An 18,656-nucleotide genomic window follows, 5' to 3' on the forward strand; every position below is an offset into this window, starting at 1 on the left:
CTTTTTGTGCGATAATTTTGCGTGTTTTGCCTATGTGCGCCAGTTTTTCACACAATCCAATTCCAAAAACCGCAATGCAGCATTCGCCCGAACACTGCTCGTGGTGTTACCTGTGAGCAGTATAGCTGAAAATGGGGAAATCTGCCTGTAAAAAAAGACAAACTCAGATACAAAAACAATATAGTAGTGTATTAGTGTCCCTAATAAAAGTATTTGGGGTTTTTAAATTGTGTCAAATGGCTTTTGTATGGATATTTCTAAAACAATGAAAAATTATTTAAAAAAAGTGTTTTTTTAAGGCCAAAAAAAATGTCTCCATAAAATGGGGATGCATGGACATGTCTATAAGTGTATGTTTGTGTCAGTTAAATGCAATTTTAAAAAACCTTCCAAATACACCTCTAACACCCACCTGCAATCTTAGAAACACCTGTCCCATTCATATAGCACCCCCATATAACAGTGCCACTCATTTGGCACCCCCGTATACCTGTCCCATTCATATAGCACCTCCATATACCTGTCCCATTCATACAGCATCCCCATATACCTGTCCCATTCATACAGCATCCCCATATACCTGTCCCATTCATACAGCACCTCCTTATACTTGTCCCATTCATACAGCTTCCCCATATACCTGTCCCATTCATATAGCACCTCCATATACCTGTCCCATACATATAGCACCTCCATATACCTGTCACATTCATACAGCATCCCCATATACCTGTCCCATTCATACAGCATCCCCATATACCTGTCCCATTCATATAGCACCTCCATATACCTGTCCCATTCATACAACATCCCCATATACCTGTCCCATTCATACTGCATCCCCATATACCTGTCCTATTCATATAGCACCTCCATATACCTGTCCCATTCATACAGCATCCCAATCATACAGCATCCCCATGTACCAGTCCCATTCATACTGCATCCCCATATACCTGTCCCATTCATATAGCACCTCCATATACCTGTCCATTCATACAGCATCCCATTCATACAGCATCCCCATGTACCTGTCCCATTCATACTGCATCCCCATATACCTGTTCCATTCATATAGCACCTCCATATACCTGTCCCATTCATACAGCATCCCATTCATACAGCATCCCCATATACCTGACCCATTCATATAGCACCCCCATATACCTGTGCCACTCATTTGGCACCCCCGTATACCTGTCCCATTCATATAGCACCTCCATATACCTGTCCCATTCATATAGCACCTCCATATACCTGTCCCATTCATACAACATCCCCATATACCTGTCCCATTCATACAGCATCCCCATATACCTGTCCCATTCATACAGCACCTCCTTATACCTGTCCCATTCATATAGCACCCCCATATACCTGTCCCATTCATATAGCACCCCCATATACCTGTCCCATTCATATAGCACCCCCATATACCTGTCCCATTCAAATAGCACCCACATATACCTGTGCCACTCATATAGCACTCCCATATACCTGTCCCATTCAAATAGCACCCCCTTATACCTGCACTTTGCACTTTTTCACTCCAAAAATGACATGCCATTATTGACCAAATTAAGCTAATTTAAATTTATTTTTTGCCTAATTAGTCATCAAGGAGGGTGTCCCAATCGTTCTGATCCAAGGGCCTGATTCAGACTTGGGAATAGAGAGAGATATCTCTCTCAACTGATCATCTTGGTGAAACCATGCTGCACTGCAGGTGGGGCAGATTTAAAATGTGCAGCGAGATTTAGATTTGGGAGGAGTGTTTCCAAACTGACATCTAAATTGTAGAGTAATAATAAAGCTGTGCAGTATTTGTGAGCTACATTCATAAGCAGCCAGTATTTACCCCACATGTAAAAAAATGTATGTATTTACACCCCTTGCATTGCAAAATGGTTTGTTCAGGTTCACAGTTGAGAGCGATATCTCACTCTCTTCCCAAGTCTGAATCAGGCCCCCAAGTCCCAACAGTTTCACCTTGGAGAGGGTTTTTGCACAACTTGCTCTGGAGGTGGTGAAAACTTTTTGCCGCTGTTTGCTATGGAGAATTGGCAGATGCGAAAACCGCCGATAAGTACAAATTCACACTATAAGCCGTGTTTCGCCTAAAAGGGGCTTTTCACAGCAAATTGAAATTCCCCCTTTATCTTCCTAACAGGGAATGTGATCATGTTATCTCCAGCATTGCTCTCTTATATGGGAGACATTCGGCAGCACGTGGGTTTTGAAAGACATATTCTGTATATCTAATACAGTTAAATGTACTAGTAGACGCTCCTTTGTTCTTTGATTGGATGATGACCTTTTCTAGAGCAGTAACCCTAGAATATGCAATAGAATATTCCTAGAGCCTAGAGTATTCCTACAATATAGATATAGAATATTCCTAGAGACTAGAGTATTCCTAGAATAAAGATATAGAATATTCTTAGAGGCTAGAGTATTCCTAGAATATAGATATAGATATAGAGCTTAGAGTATTCCTAGAATATAGATATAGAATATTCCTAGAGCTTAGAGTATTCCTAGAATATAAATATAGAATATTCTTAGAGGCTAGAGTATTCCTAGAATATAGATATAGATATAGAGCCTAGAGTATTCCTAGAATATAGATATAGAATATTCCTAGAGCCTAGAGTATTCCTAGAATATAGATATAGAATATTCCTAGAGCCTAGAGTATTCCTAGAATATAATTATAGATTATTCCTAGAGCCTAGAGTATTCCTAGAATATAGATATAGAATATTCCTAGAGCCTAGAGTATTCCTAGAATATAAATATAGAATATTCCTAGAGACTAGAGTATTCCTAGAATATAGATATAAAATATTCCTAGAGCCTAAAGTATTCCTAGAATATAGATATAGAATATTCCTAGAGCCTAGAGTATTCATAGAATATAGATATAGAATATTCCTAGAGCCTAGAGTATTCATAGAATATAGATATAGAATATTCCTAGAGCCTAGAGTATTCCTAGAATATAGATATAGAGCAGTGTTGGCTAACCTTGACACTCCAGCTGTTATGGAACTACATAACCTAGCATGCACTGCTACAGTTTTGCTATTAGGGCATGCTAAAACTGTGGCAGGGCATGCTGGAATATATAGTTCCACAACAGCTGGAGTGTCAAGGTTAGCCAACACTGATATAGAGTATTCCTAGAGCAGTGCTTTATTGCATTCCGACTGACTTTTTAGATGATATAATCTCTGTCTGGCTCTCTTTGTCTTCTTCTGACCTGCTTACTTCTCAGCTCTTCTGAGTCCTGCTACATAGCTTTAGATCAGTGGCAGATTGGCAGTTACAGACATAGGGGTCAATCCTATTAGGTGCGAATTGTGAGTAGCAAGTTTGTTTCTTGAAACTCGCAGACTTCACACTAATGTGCGGTCCCGAGTACTCTCCAATCCAATTAAATTTGAGGCCTATTTGCGGTAGTCGCAGTGGATGCCAAATGAGATGTGAGAGAAGTGCATAAAAAAGTGGGGAGACCATCCCGGACCCCCCAAAATTTATAATTTTTTTAGCAGGGCTGTATAGAAGGCTGTTTGTGGGTGTACAGAAAGTACTGTAGGTTTTTAAATAGTGTCAAATGATATGTGCTTTTTTTTTTTAAATGCAAAAAAATTATAAAAAAGCAAACTTTTAACGAATTAAACGAAAAATGCAAAAAAAAAGGTGAATTTGGGGTACTTTGAGGGTACCTTGAAAAATTGTAAAAACAAATTATAAAAAACTTATTTTTAAATTAAAAAGATATTGTATTTAAATTTGGGGTGCCTAAACTAACAAAAAAGTTGATTTGGGGGTAATTTGAGGATTTTTATTTTATTTTACTCCCAAAAAGGACATGTAATTATTGGACTAATTAAGCTAATTGAAACTTCCAATTGCCTAATTAGTCATTACGGGGTGTCCAAGGGGTCCAGCACAGTGTCCCAACATATTTATCTTGAAATAAAGATTTTCCTTTCCATCTCTCACCCTCAGGAGGTGCGAGTGGAAAGTGCTAATTCAGTGCAAGTTGCTAATTGGATTGCAAAATTAATTTGTTGTGCGAAATCGAAGAGAAAATAGCAACTCGCTCCTCGCAATTCGCATCTATTAGGATTGACCCCACAAAGTTCAGATAGTAGATCAGTGGCCTATCTATAAGGGGTGCAGAATGTGTAGTGCACACGGGCCCCTGGCACCCATTGCATTTACTTACCTCCTGTCCATCCTACCAGCTGCCTGCACCATTATTCTAGCGATTTCTTCCAAAATATGACACCGGCACCATATTAAAGAGGATAATGAGTCTTTGTGACTTTCTGAACATGTGCTGGTTTTATTTATTTTTTGTCATCAGAGAGGATCCCACAGACATCTGCACACAGTCTCCTCCACAGCTCAATATAGCCAAAGCACAGTGCAGCTTTGATACCACCATGCGCCTTGATTTGCACAAGATGGTACATTCAGCATACACAAGGTGCATGTCTGAGTAATCCTCTATCAGGAGATCCGATAGGTGGATACATTTAGGACCACCCCTTTTAGTAAATTAACTATTTTGTTTTTCCCAATAAAATACTGATTGGTTTTAGACCAGGACTGCTTTAGGGCCGTGTGTAATTTTTTGCATGTGAAGCTTTTTATTATGTTCACTGAATGTAATAATACTGAATATTATATTATGATGATGATAATAATAATAATAATAATAATAATAATAATGATAAAATTAGTACTACTACTAATAAAAATCATGATAGTAATTGTTATCTGTGATAAGGAAACCTCATGTGCGAATTGAAACAATCTTGAGAATACATAATACCCTTAAAATCCCTTACCATCTGAGCTGCTGCTTTTTCCGTCTGTCGTCAGGATTAACATTACTAGTCATACTTGTGCATGAAATAAATTCTAATGCATCAAAAAGAGATCATAGGATCAACATCACAATGCGGTCTTGCATGCAAAACTGAAAAAGGCCAGAACCTCTGGGAGTAGATCTAACAATAGATACCTCACCAGCCTGGCATCTAGACCAACAGCTGCCAAAAGCAGGTCTCAAGCATTTTGGAGCTGTCGTCATTTCATACCTCTGCCTCCCAAAAGACAGACTAGCTGTGAACAATATGTTACTGGCCAGGGGCAACTGTTGAGAGGTCATAGGAAACAGGTTGTACCTTTATGCATTAGAAATGTCTCCAGCTCCACAGTGTATTGAACTAACAACTAGTGATTTTCATAGACTTCAAAATGACAGTAAACAGGCCAGTAACAAATGCATGTCAGACGTGGTCACTTTTTTATTATTGTTTAAAATGCAGATGCAACGCTTGTGTTTACCTGTCCTAACTGTTAGGGATGTGCAGATTCAGATAGGTTCGAAGTTTCCCGCCAAGTTCGGACTTTTCCAGACAAAAATCGGGTCTCAGAAAGAGGCAAAACGTCATCTTTCATGGACAAACATCATCTTCCATGGACTTTTGTCCAGGAATGATGATGTTTGTCCATGAAAGATGACGTTTTGCTTCTTTCTGAGACCCGATTTTTGGCGGGAAAAATCTGAACTTGGCAGGAAAATTCTAACCTATCCAAGCCTGCACATCTCTACTGACTGTGTAAAAGCACCTATATGTGATGGTTATACTATCTTAAGTTTTTCTGCCGAACAGTGATGACACTTTCAGTGACAAATTCATACTAGGATCCTCGTTTAGGGGCCTAGTTATGAAATAAAAAGAATGAGGCAAAATTCTCAGTTAATGGATGTTTACAGAGGATTGCCACAATTTATAGTATGGGGGCTATTTAAGAAGGGAGTACTGCTGTGATCCCTCTTTTAACGATCGCAGCAGCAGTTCTCATAGCTTTCTATGGGGACTGCGATAAAGCCATTTTCCAAGCCCTGTTAGTTAACACCATCTTTAGAAGACACTAGCCGTTGTATCCTATAGGCTACATTAACACATACTTGCCAACATTCCTGGGCAGCTTTCTGGGAGCAGCAGGTGGGTACCTGCTGCGCTCCTCTTCGGGGGCGGGGCCAGATGATAGATGACATTAGGCACCACCCCCTTTACAGAAAACCCCGCCAGTTGCGGGTCCGTGAGGAGGGGGCAGGGCTAAATGACGCGATTTGTACCATTTAGCCTCACCCCTTCCCTACGGACCCGAAAATTCCTGGTAAAATCTCACCATCAAGAGTAGGAGATATGCCTACTCTTCCGGGCGTGCGGGGGGGTTACCTGAAAAATCGGGAGCCTCCCGCGATTCCCGGGAGAGTTGGCATGTATGCATTAACATGTTTATTTAGCCTTCAGATCCTTCACCGGGAAGGCAGGTGAAGTGCTAGCATCATATCCTGGAGTCTACCCCATAAAAAAATCACATTTATCAATGAGTATTATCATACGCAACACATTTTAAAACTTGTTGCATTTAAGCTAATCAGCTCCCAGCTGTCATTTTTAATACTGATGACCAGAGGACTAGCATGGAACCATAGCGTCCCTCCCTGTACTGAACTGTGCCAGTGGGCTATGGCCAGCCTGTGGAGGAATACTGAAGTGAAGAAAAAAACAGCAAACAGTGGCAGTATCATGCTGGTAATTGAGGTCCCATTGGAGGAATAGAATCTGACATTAAGGGGTAGCTCCTTTGGCACTGCTTTATTTATGTATAGCACCTAGGATCTGACTTTTATCTCCTTTGAATCATTGTTATTAGCAAATAGAAGATATTGTATTAAATATTCTGAGCATTTAACTTAAATTGACAGAATACGTGTGCTAGAGTGAGATATCGCAGGGTGCACAGCTTATTACTGCAATTACTGCCCCAAGCAGCTTTCACTGGAGTTGGAACACCTATGGAAAGCTCCCTTCTCAGCTTTGCTCCTACTTCGCAAATATACATTGCACCTATATGTGAGTACTACTAACCATGTCATGTTCTGTCTGCCACCATTATTATTATTTCAGGTCTCCTAATATTTTTGAAAAGACCTTTCAATAACAATTTGTGGTCATACCTGGAAACACCTCATTACTTTAAATAGCAAAGCAGTGATCTTTTTTAATCTCTTACCTTATAATTGATGTTTAGGATTTTACCTCATATGTGTCACTTTTAAGTCCATTGGAGCACAATGGGTACGATTCAATTCAGCGCGATGTAAATAGCGCCGGGAGATAGCTCCCGGAGCTATTCAATTCATCGCGCTGTTAGGTCAGGGAAGGCTCGTTATCGCGCCTTAAACAGGGTGTTTAGGCGCGGTAACGGGCATTCCCCGACCTAACTTCCCAGCGCGAGGCTGTTTTCCCGGCGCTAAGGGCAGAAAACAGCCTCGCGCCGGGACTTTTGTCGGATTTCTTCTCTCATCCCCGGAGGGATGAGAGAAGAAATCATTAGTCGGACTTGTCAGCGCGGTGTATTGAATAGCTCCGGGAGCTATTTACATCGCGCTGAATAGAATCGAGCCCAATGAATGAATGAGGAGAGAAGGAGGGAGGGGGTCAAACAGGGGAAGGGGAGGGGAAAGTGCCATCAGAGAGGGGAGGTGACAGAAACCAATAAGAAATGAGAGGTGAGGGGCAAAGCCAATCAGAGAGGGGCAGTGACAGAAGCCAATAAGAAAGGAGAGGGGAGGGGCAAAAAGCCGATCACAGGGTAGAGAGGGGAGGGAATAAAAGTGGTGAAAAGTGAATGTAATCAATCTGACAGGAAAGAGAGGTGACAGAAGATGATCACAGAGGAGGGAGGGCCGGTGGGGAGGCAATCTGGGCAGCTTGAGGGAGCATGAAATGTAGAAACGGATCTTAGATCCAAAACTTATTTAGGATATAGAGCAAACAAACGAGATTAAACTAACAGGCAGCCGTCATAATGTGCAGCGCCCCATGAACTCCGGAACCCTGGATGGCACCATCTGTCCATTTTGGCGCATCGAGCTCATGCTCCACCAGAACCACCCTCGCTACTCCCCTGATGATGACAGTTAGGAGCTGATTGGCTGGAGCACCTTTATCATATGCAACAAGTGTGAAAACTTGTTGCGTATGTTAAAACTTGTTGATAAATGAGCCCCCCCCACACACACACACACACACCGCACCATAACACAAATATCCCCACAGCGGAAGGGCCAATAATGCATTTGGCTCCGAATCGCGTCATCGTGGGCCCGCCCCTGTTTCACAGTGCTGGTAATCTCACCTATAAAAGAGCAGGGCAGCCCGCTTATGCTGTGCCATGCCAAACCCTCCCCCCCCCTACTATTACGACCTGGCAGCCAGAATGTTGGCAAGCATGGATATTAGGCATTCTAGTTTTTCGGGTCATAGTGCATTTAATAATAAATAGACCCCATAAATTTAACATCAAATCCATTTAAAAGGTGGAAATGTGCATCTGAACACACCATAATGCGATGCGACGTGCACAGGAGAGGTATTGGTGCAGGGAGTGTGGTGTGGGCCCCTCTAGCACAGAAATCCGTGTGCACCACACACCCTGCACCCATTATAGATATGCTACTGCTGCTACAATACACCTCATCATTTGCAGGTGCAATCAGGCACACATTCTACTCAGTATCAGCCCCTACTTGTGCAAATACTTCTAACAGTCTCAACTGTGATGTTGAGCTAATAGATCAAACTCTTTTTTTGTAAAGGAGTAACTGAGCCTTTTTAAATGTTTTCTGCAATGTTTCCTCCTGACAAAAGAACAAGGTCTGGATCAGAACTTGATTTGTCTTAAGTCCAGTGGAAATTCATGATGTCCAAAAGCCACATGATATTGTGGTCGAGATGTACCCTCATTTCTAGTAAACATTTACTGCTTCTTGCTTCCAGTCTGTGAAAAGCCTGCCTGTGAGAACAATGTGGTGCAGTCTTGTTAGTGTGAGTGGGCAGACCATTGTGTACTTAGAGGTCAGCTTGAGTAAGAACATTTGAGGGGAAAGACACAGCTGTGGTGACACACGCCTTCCATTTGCGGGAAGTCAAGTATGTGCCTCTGAATTTAGATCTTGGTTCCGAGCCTCGAAGGCCTGGGCATGGAACCAGAACAGAAGGTTGTTGTCTGGGGTTTAGTAGAGGTGGGTGGGGTGGCATACACCGGATTTCAATCATATTTCATCACTCAGTGATTTTGGTAATTTTGCCAAATGTAACTTTCACCTGACCTGGCATTCCTACTTTGGCTTAAACAATAGCGGGAAAAAGGCATTTTCTCCTCAGGAAAAAGAAATGAGTCTACTTAGTTATTATTACTGGTATCAGCAAAATGTGTTGAAGCCAGTAATGTGAAATGAATGTCTGGGCTAAAGCATGACAGACAAAGAGGATGTAAATATACGGCCTCATAAAAATAGTCTCTGCAAGTTAAGATGATTCCAGCTAATCGTTGTTTGTTACATGCATAAATATTTTATAAGAGTATACATGTTGTGTTATAATCGTGGATAATGAAGACATTATCCAGAAGATGTAAGTTAAATAAAACATCTCACAATTTCAAATATGGGAGTCATTTCCGAGTTAGGTAACACAAGGGTATATTTAGCCTACTCTCCCGAAACCTGCAAGAGACTCCTGATTGTCAGGTAGTCCCCGGGCTCTCGGAAGAGTGGGTACTCCTCCTGCATCCTATCCACTTCCTAAGGGAGGATAATACCTGGAATGGTGGTACATGAATAGGGGGACTGCCCCCAGTGACACAATTCTATGCTAATTGCATCATTTTGGCCATGGCCCTTATTCAAAATATACGTGCAAAACCCAAAGAGGGGCTACAACATACCGCCTTTAGGGGGCTTGCCCGGACTTTCACATTATTAGGCCCTGCCCCATCACATCAAAATGCTGCAAAACGTGGGTCCGTGGTCAAAGAGTGGCGCTAAAATGACGCAATTCACTAGGAATTGGGAGGTATGCGGTAGATCTGACCATTCTTCCAGGGTTGCAGGTGACTACACGAATAATCGGGAGACTCCCTTCACCTTCTGGGCGAGTAGGCAAGTATGGATTTAGATTTATGAGGGTGGGTCCAAACTCAAATCTAAATTGCAATGTAAAAATAAAGCTGTCCAGCATTTGTGGGCTACATGCAACAGAAGCCAGTATTTACCACACATGCAAAAATAATGTATGTATTTGTATCCCTTGCATTGTTACATGGTTTGTCCAGGTACACAGTTACTTGCTCTATCTTACTCTATTCCCATCTCAGAATCAGGCCCAAGGTGACCTGCAGTCAGGGGCCTCCCCCCCACTCACTCAGGCATCTTACCTTGCTCCAGGAAGCACCACGGGTCCCTCCTCCTCCTCTTTGACACCATCTTCCCAGTGATATTCAGGAAGATGGCACATGCGTACTGGAGAGTTAAGGCTATAACACAGTGCTGGAGTCTTTGTTGTCACTGCGCAGCATTAGCTTCCCGAAAATGTCACTGGGAAGATGGCACCGTAGAGGAGAAGGGACCCACTTTCCAGACCAAGATGAGTATACTTTGTGTGTGCGGTGCGGGGGTTCGAATTTCGGGAGACTCCCGACCAAATCTGCAGAGTAGGTAAGTGTGTATTGTGGTGATACTTAGGGGTCTATTTACTAAGCAGTGTTAGGAGACAGAGTGAAAAGTGATAAGAAAGTGATAAGGTGCCAGCCAATCATCTCCCAACTGTCATCTCACAGGCTGTGTTTGAAAAATGACAGTTGGGAGGTGATTGGCTGGCACCTTATCACTTTCTTATCACTTTTCAGTCTGTCTCCTAACACTGCATAATAAATAGACCGCTTAATATTTGCGGGTGTCCCCCCAAAGTGTGTGTTTTCAGGAGATATGCTGCAAATATTAAATGATAAATAGGCCCGGATGTGACTGGACCTATCATAATCCTCTAGGAATGAAACATCCATAGTATACTTATGTTTCATGCATTAGCTCCATGTGTGAATATTGACTTTAATTACACTTTTCTGTATTATTGGTCATTCGATGACTCACTTTCAGCACATTGTGATTAGAAAAAACTACTTTTAGCCTCAAATCTGCACAAATACATTTGCAGCTGTCAGTTTTGCATTCTTAGCATTGTTGGAAAGTTTGTCTGGACACAATAAGATTTTTGTGATCGCTCCCTCAATTTTTGGCAGAACCAGCACATTACTTAAAATTTATGTTTGGTATTAAAAAGATAGCGTCAACCACTTCGGTTATGCAAATGTCAAATATGGTTCTCCTGAACCTTTCAACATTGCAAATATTTATACAATTTAAATAAACATTTGTTAAACAAAAACTGGATGTCCAGACATTCGTCCTGTTCAACTTTTAACATTTCACTATAGATACATGTTGAATAAACAGCCAGGTTACACAACAATGTGTACAGACCGGACAGGCTGTTCTGCGAATTTGTATTAAGATTTTGTTGCCTTCCATGTACAGGTGTTGTTGTTAACTCTATGAATCTAATCTTAAAGTTTACCTGTCACTTTCACATACTGGAGGCTGACATTCTGGAGATTCAGCCCTCAAACTAGCAGCTTCAAAAATATAGACTGTGTTCTTGTCATGGTCTTATGATATTATTGGATCATGACCTCTATGTCTGTCAGTTATTACCGTGTTTTGTTCTATCAATGTTTCCAATTGTAAAGCGCAACGGAATATGCTGCGCTATATAAGAAACTGTTAATAAATAAATAAATAAATGACTGGGATTTCTGCAGATAGTACATGACACATGTAGCATACATCCCAACATTTTTAAGACAGCCAGTGATACACTTTGGGCCCTATTTATCTATTATTTTTTTTACTAAAACAATCTGAAAACGGATGTCTTCACACGCCTTTTACATTATGCATTAAAGGGCTTTTGGAGCAGTTTTTGTGAAAAACTACTCTAAGCAAGGGCAGAACTATGGGAGACAATGGAGGCGCCTGCCACCGGGCTCCAGCACTGAAAGGGTACCTCCTCCATTGCCCTTAGGGCCGTAACTAGGGTGGTGCGACCAGTGCTGTGGCACAGGGCACCGCAGGGCAGGGGGCGCTGTTTGGGTCTGTCAATTTTCCTGTTTATTATCATTCTTATTTGTAGCTTCCTCTTCTTTTATCCCCAGCATCTCCTGGCCTCCCCTATCTCTTCCCTGGCCCTTCCCCAAATAAAAAATATGGGGCGGGGAGGGGGGGCGCCAAAAAGTCTAGTTGCAACTCTGATTGCCCTCAATATATTCACCCCACTTAGGACTGTAACTATGTACCCGGAGTGTAACGTTATGGCCGCCCAATACATGGCACCTCTTCCTGGCACCTGAGAAGCCACCATACACTAGTGGAGAGCTCTGTGTCAGCAGCTTCTTTTGTCAGTGTGACACGTCCGGCGCCACCCTCACCCACAACTTTCTGTCTCACTCCTCCATGGCATGCCTATATTCTCTGTGCAACTGCGGGTGTATCTGCTTGCAAAATGCTACATTAGTATCAGCGGCTGTGACGGGGGGGGCACCAAATTATAACTTGCCTCCGGGTGTCTGGGATGAAATTACGCCACTGACTCTAAGCCCTTTAATTTGCACATCTTAACTAAGCAGATCCCATTTTCCATACTTGTAACAGGAAATGGGATCTGCTTGAAATGTACTAAGGAGAAATGGGAAAAAAATACTGGGGGGAAGTCCTGTGATAACAACGCCATCTGGAGGTAGCGATATGTAGGGTCCTTCCCCAGTTCCCAGACTCCTGCTCTGTTCTGACAGGCAGAGCAGAGGCGGGAGCCGGCCCCCTGTGATCAACTTTGTGGTCTAAATAGACCACAAGCTGACCACTATAGAAATAAAAAAGCAAACGTCTGCATCCAAGGGTCCAGTGATTGGGGATCGGTGAGCTCGTTTGGGGGGGAGTGGAGCAGGGGCGTGCCTGGGCAACATTCCCAGAAAGAACCGTAAAGTACGGCATTGCCTGGAGTGTTCTGAGGACGCTCGGAGAGGCTAAACAGGCTGCAGGGTTTATGCCCCGAAGTGTCCAAAGTACACCCTGCTCTCCAGATGCAGGGACCGTGGGGCAACAACAGTGCAGCCCCTATTGTCCTGCGCCCTGTGTGACGAGACCGCTCACATACCCCTAATTTCGACCCTGCATCACTGTTCACTACTAAGCTTTTTTATCCATCATATCAGCCCCTTAATTCATGTGAAAGTAGCAGCTTCCATCTAACTTAAGCATCCTTACAATACACCAAAGGCTGAACACAGGAGGTATTAAAGATAAGTAATGCAGTGTACCGCAGTCCCCTTTATTCCTAATGGGGACTACATTCTGAAGCTATTTAAAAAGTTTCAAAAAGATTAGTCTGTTGGTGCATGGCTCGGGTACCACTGTAGGAGGAGGTGCCACAGCCCTGCAACAGTGCTGGTGTGATTCAGCTGTTCCTGATATAAACGACGGCCATGGAACTATGCAATCAAGTCTATCACTGTCTGTGAGTTGCAGACACTGATGAAGGCAGGATGCTGCTCATACTTACCGACTTCCCTAACAACCTCTCCAGGAGCAGCCCGGAGAGGAGATGCTGCTGTCAGTTTTGGGGGGTGGGGCCAGACTGTAGGCATCTTTCGGGCCCGCACCTTTTACGGGAAAAACCTGCGATTCGCGTGTCTGCAAGGAGGGGGCGGGGCCAAATGACGGACTCGCAAACTCCCCGTAAAGTCTCCCTATCCTGTCCACTTCACTAGGAAGTGTGCGGTATATGGGAGATCTGCCTACTCTTTTGGGAGTGCGGGCCCCCCACTGGGTCTGCTCCTGGCAGAGGGACACATTGCGCCCCCCAGTGTGGTGCTTTGATATACCTTTATATTCGTAGGGGGCATGGCTACTTCCTACACTGGTTAGGTCATGCCTCCTACAGTACCCGAGCTGGACACTGCTCTCTACGGGCCTGTTCACAATACATACAGCGCAGAGCTCCTGCACTGCCTCCCTCCAGCACTATTCAGCTAAGAGAGGTCTGACCTTTGACATGCGCTACTACGCATGAGTGGTATCCCCACGCATCTCTACTCCTTAGCGTCCATGAGAACAGGTAAGACCAGGAGATGCACAGCCCCAAAGAGCCCTACAGTGCCCTGTTGTATGCCTGAAATTACACTGCTGTATACCTTTGCCATTGTACACTAGTGAACCGCTATCACATCCGGCTGCCACAAACACTGAATTACATCTACCACAGTTACACCTGTATAATTCAGCCGCAAGGCCCACCGGTCACAATCCCGACAGCAGAATGCCGGCTAGGGATTTATGATAGGCATCGAAATACCGTCGCCTATCATAATCCCAATGGCGGAATCCAGGACGGCGCATACGAGGTAAGTCCGGGGTGCCCGTCCTGTTAACTGTGGGGGGGGGGAGGGTTAGGTTTAGGGCAGTTAGCAGGGTTAGCGGTTTTGGGGGAGTGGTTAGGGTTAGGCACCCCTAGGGGGGAGGGTTAGGCACCTCAAGGAAGAGGTTAGGGTTAGGCACCCCCCGGAGGGTTAGGTTTAGGGAACAGTAAGTGGGTGTTAGGGTTAGGGACCCACGGGGGGGAGATTAGGGTTAGGCACCACTAAGGAAGGGTTAGGCTTAGGGGGGGGGCAAGGGAGGTTAGCATACTTACCTGCCTCTGTTAGGATTTTAATCCTGTCGGGCAGACGATGTCGGGATTTGGGCATTTCAATCCCATTCCAATTCCCTGTTTGACATGCTACCTGTTATTTTACATGTTATATAATAAAGCTAAGAAGTAGGAACCGTTAAGCATACCACGTGTGGACTAACCAGCACCTGCACCAACTACTGTGTTATACATTTAATCAACATCACTCACACTCTGGCCAGTTATATTATAGTCTGATGTATTAATTAACCCAGCAAATTCTGCATGCGCATCATTGTGACAGTTTACACCATCACCTGCTATCACCACCATCTCTAATACATGGGGGGACTCAGGAGCTTCCCTGCACTGTATACACTGTGAATGCAGAACACAGAGCTGAAAGGATTCGGAGCTGGCCATGGGAGGTGAGTACATGGGGGCTCTGAGGGGGGGCACTTTCTAGCATACGGGGGGGCACTGCGGTGGCATATTGGGCCCTGGGTAATACTGGTTAGGTGTGCCAAATGAAGGACCTGTCCCAGGTGCTAAATATGTTAGGTACGGCACTACATATCCCCATTAGCTAAAGCCATCTTCAGACGATTTAGTCATTGAGGTCTTTTGGCTACATTTTCAAATTTTTCCATGGGAGAGGGATCTTCGGATTCGCTTTCTAGCAGCCTGGAGTGTGCACGGCCAATACAAATTCCTCTATCATCAGTGAAGGAGGCTTTAATGGGGAAAGTAATTGCCAGACCAGCCTCTTATCGGAAGCACTGTCACGGCATGACTTCAGTGATAAGTAGCTGTTTAATTAATCTGGTCATACTGTGCATCACATCATAGTTCTTTAGTGGAAGATGCATGAATCTTATCGCACAGGACATCCTACAATATGTAACACATATCATTTTTCAGTAGTCTTATGTATACCGTTGGTAAGGCATTTGTTATTCACTTATTGTTCACACGGTGGGATCAGTAAAAACAATATATCCAGTGCTATGTGTCTTGTTTCAGCCAAGACTGCCGGTATCAGATGCCAATAGGTCACTGTCCTAGAGATGTGGGAGGGAGGAACTTTCTATCTCTATAAAGGAGTGGGAAGATGACTCTGTCCTGTATTGTGGTTTAATAGAGCAGCTGTGAAATGCCTAACTCTAAATTGTCCTGATGGCCTCAGGCCATAATAGGTGTTGCGTTTTGGTAAAAGGGGGCTTTTTTGGACAGGGTTGGTGCTGTTTAGGGGTGGGGTCTTGACAGGTCTAGGGTGTGGCCTATTTTGTCCCAATTTGGTATGTGTAGATGTTGGGAGGTATTTAACATGAATCAAGGTACTTTACCTTAATGGTTATATCTGGATATTTCTTATTTGTGGATTAGTGAAGCTTTAATTCTGGACCTGGTCTGAAAGCGCTTACCAGTCACTGATGTTGAAATTCTAATATTAGATAAAGGCAGCTGCACAATGGCCCCTGAGTGTGTGGATGATTGGTAACTGCATCCACACACTCTGTTCCCAGATGAAAGCGCTGACTACAGGAATGTCAACCTTGACACAATAAAAGATTACTACAGTATAACTACATTGAGGAGATTTTTGGTTTGTGGTCAACTAGACCTCACATGAAGCTGTTATGCTGAAAATATCTGGATCATTCCAACTCTCATGGATACATTCCAACCGCAACGTTTTGTATACACCTTATTTCTATATTGGGCTATAAATATTTCATCCATTTCACATCCCCACTCTGATAACTCCTCATCTTTCTTTAGTTTAGTGAGTTAACTAACAGTATCCAAATAGATTGTACTATTATGGTCATTTTAATCTCAGAGTTGAATGAGGAAAATTAAACATACTTTGTTGTGAGGTGGTACATTAACAGATGAATCCAGAAAACAATAAGAGGTACAGACAGATTTGGTTGCAAACAAGAGACTGATCATCCTAACATGAAGCCCGCTGCTGTATGTAGTGAACACTACATACTGTATATGGTATGGAATCTTTTATCTGCTGGACAGCTTGTCCACAAAGTTCTAACAGAATTAAGTAAAATAGAACTTTACAGTATGGGGGTATGTTTACTAAAGGTCGATTTTTTATTGATTTAAAACCGATCAACATCGATATTGTGATTCTGGGACTAAATCACACATTTACTAATACGTAAATAAAAAAAAATGTCTGTTAGTAAATGTGTGATTTAGGGCTCTATTTATTAACATTAATTTTACTAAAATAAAGTGAAAAAGGGTGTTTTCACACCCTTTTCACATAAATTCATAATGCTATTCCAAACCCTAATTATCACATATTTTTAGTAAGCAGATTGCATTTCACATAATCTAAAGGTGCCTACACACATAGTGATATTTTACACGATCTGGCCGATTCCGACGCATCGGAACGACAGATCGTGTAAAATATGCCCAAATCGTAAGTAGCTCATGAGTCCCCACTCACGATCATGATGCGATGCGAGTCCCCGCAGGTCCCACATCGCATCTTCATATCTGCCATGCTGTAGGGCAGATCTGAACATTTAAGTCACGATGCACTGGATACTTTAGGAGGAAAGATAGATTGTGTGCCAAATTGGCAGCTTTTCAGACCAAATTGTGCCCACAAATGCCGGGAAGCTCCCGGAGAGAGTTCAGGAGGAAATCGTACACATCGTGGGATTGTGAGCACATCACTATGTGTGTAGGCACCTTTACAGGCAGAGCAGAGCCGGGAGCCGAACCTCAGTGATCAGCCGTGTGGTCTAAACAGACCACAAGTCCATCACTGCAAAAAAAAAAATAGTAAAAAAAACCCCCACTTACCTGATTCCAGGGCCGATGATTGGTGCTCCGGTGATTTCCTCCGTGGCTCCGGTCAGCTGGTCTTCCGACTCCTGCATTGTGACCCTGGTCGGTCAGCTGCTGAATAGAACAGCTGACCCGAATAACAGTGCATGATGGGAGACCAGTTGACTGGAGCCCTAGAGGACCTCACCAGAGCACCAATGTCGGAAGTAAGTGAAAGGAAGGGGGGGTGCAAGGGGGGGTTGCGGGGGATGGTCACGGAGGGGGGTTAGGCGAGCCAGTTGGCGCTTGCGTGGGCACCTTCTCACTGTATTTTTTCTGAAAAATACAGTGAAAAGATTGCGGAGGGAATTTGCACGGACAGAGCTTTATCACAAGCTCTGTCCATGCAAGGGATTTTTAATAAATCCCTGTGATATTTGCTAAATTTGCAATACGGCAAATTTAGGCGAAAATGTCACACTAAAATGGCATTTTAAATGCGGATTGTAGTAAATAGGGCCCATTGATACACAAAATCAATAACAATTGACCTTTAGTAAATATACCACATCATGTCTACACTAAGCATTTCTTTCTATAGTCACTGTGATGAAAAATGTCACACAATTTAGATTGCAGTAAATTCCTAACACTTCTCTGGGACACTTGAACAATGTTCAGCTCCCCATCAATACTGGCTAGTAGTGGTAAGGTGACTTTGCCAGCTAGTCTGGTTCCTTTTACGAATGTGTGACCTGGCTTTTCTAGTTCTTATATGGGCACTGCACTGGTAGTCAAGATTTGGGCTACCACTTGGAGCAAATTCCTAAAAAAAATAAAAAACACACAAAACAAAACACTTTTAAATAATATAAAAACAATAATAATAATGTATTTTTTTCCTGTCCGGAGCCTATGATATCGATATCCAGATATACTGTAGCAATAGGAGATATTATCACTAAAGAAATAGATACATCAATCCGCACTGGTATTAATTCTCTTACAAATCAAATATAGATATATATAAAAAAAAACCTTATATCTTATACCTTAGTTAATTATTAACTTAAAGACAGGGGGTGCAATCATACGACAAAAAAATATAGTCTAAACAAAAAGAAGATATGTCATTGTGTGATACACTACAATTACAACATAACCCTTATTATACATATGTAAACTACATGTATT

General features: G+C 42.9%; 1 protein-coding gene across 1 annotated transcript in view; it reads left to right on the forward strand.

Annotated features, from left to right (window-relative positions):
* KREMEN1 (kringle containing transmembrane protein 1) overlaps positions 1–18,656 on the forward strand; it is a 203,706-nt gene that overhangs the window by 164,297 nt on the left and 20,753 nt on the right. The window lies entirely within an intron of this gene.

The sequence above is a fragment of the Taudactylus pleione genome, unplaced genomic scaffold (assembly GCF_031769625.1).
Source record: "Taudactylus pleione unplaced genomic scaffold, aTauple2 ptg000479l, whole genome shotgun sequence".
Classification (NCBI taxonomy): Eukaryota; Metazoa; Chordata; class Amphibia; order Anura; family Myobatrachidae; genus Taudactylus; species Taudactylus pleione.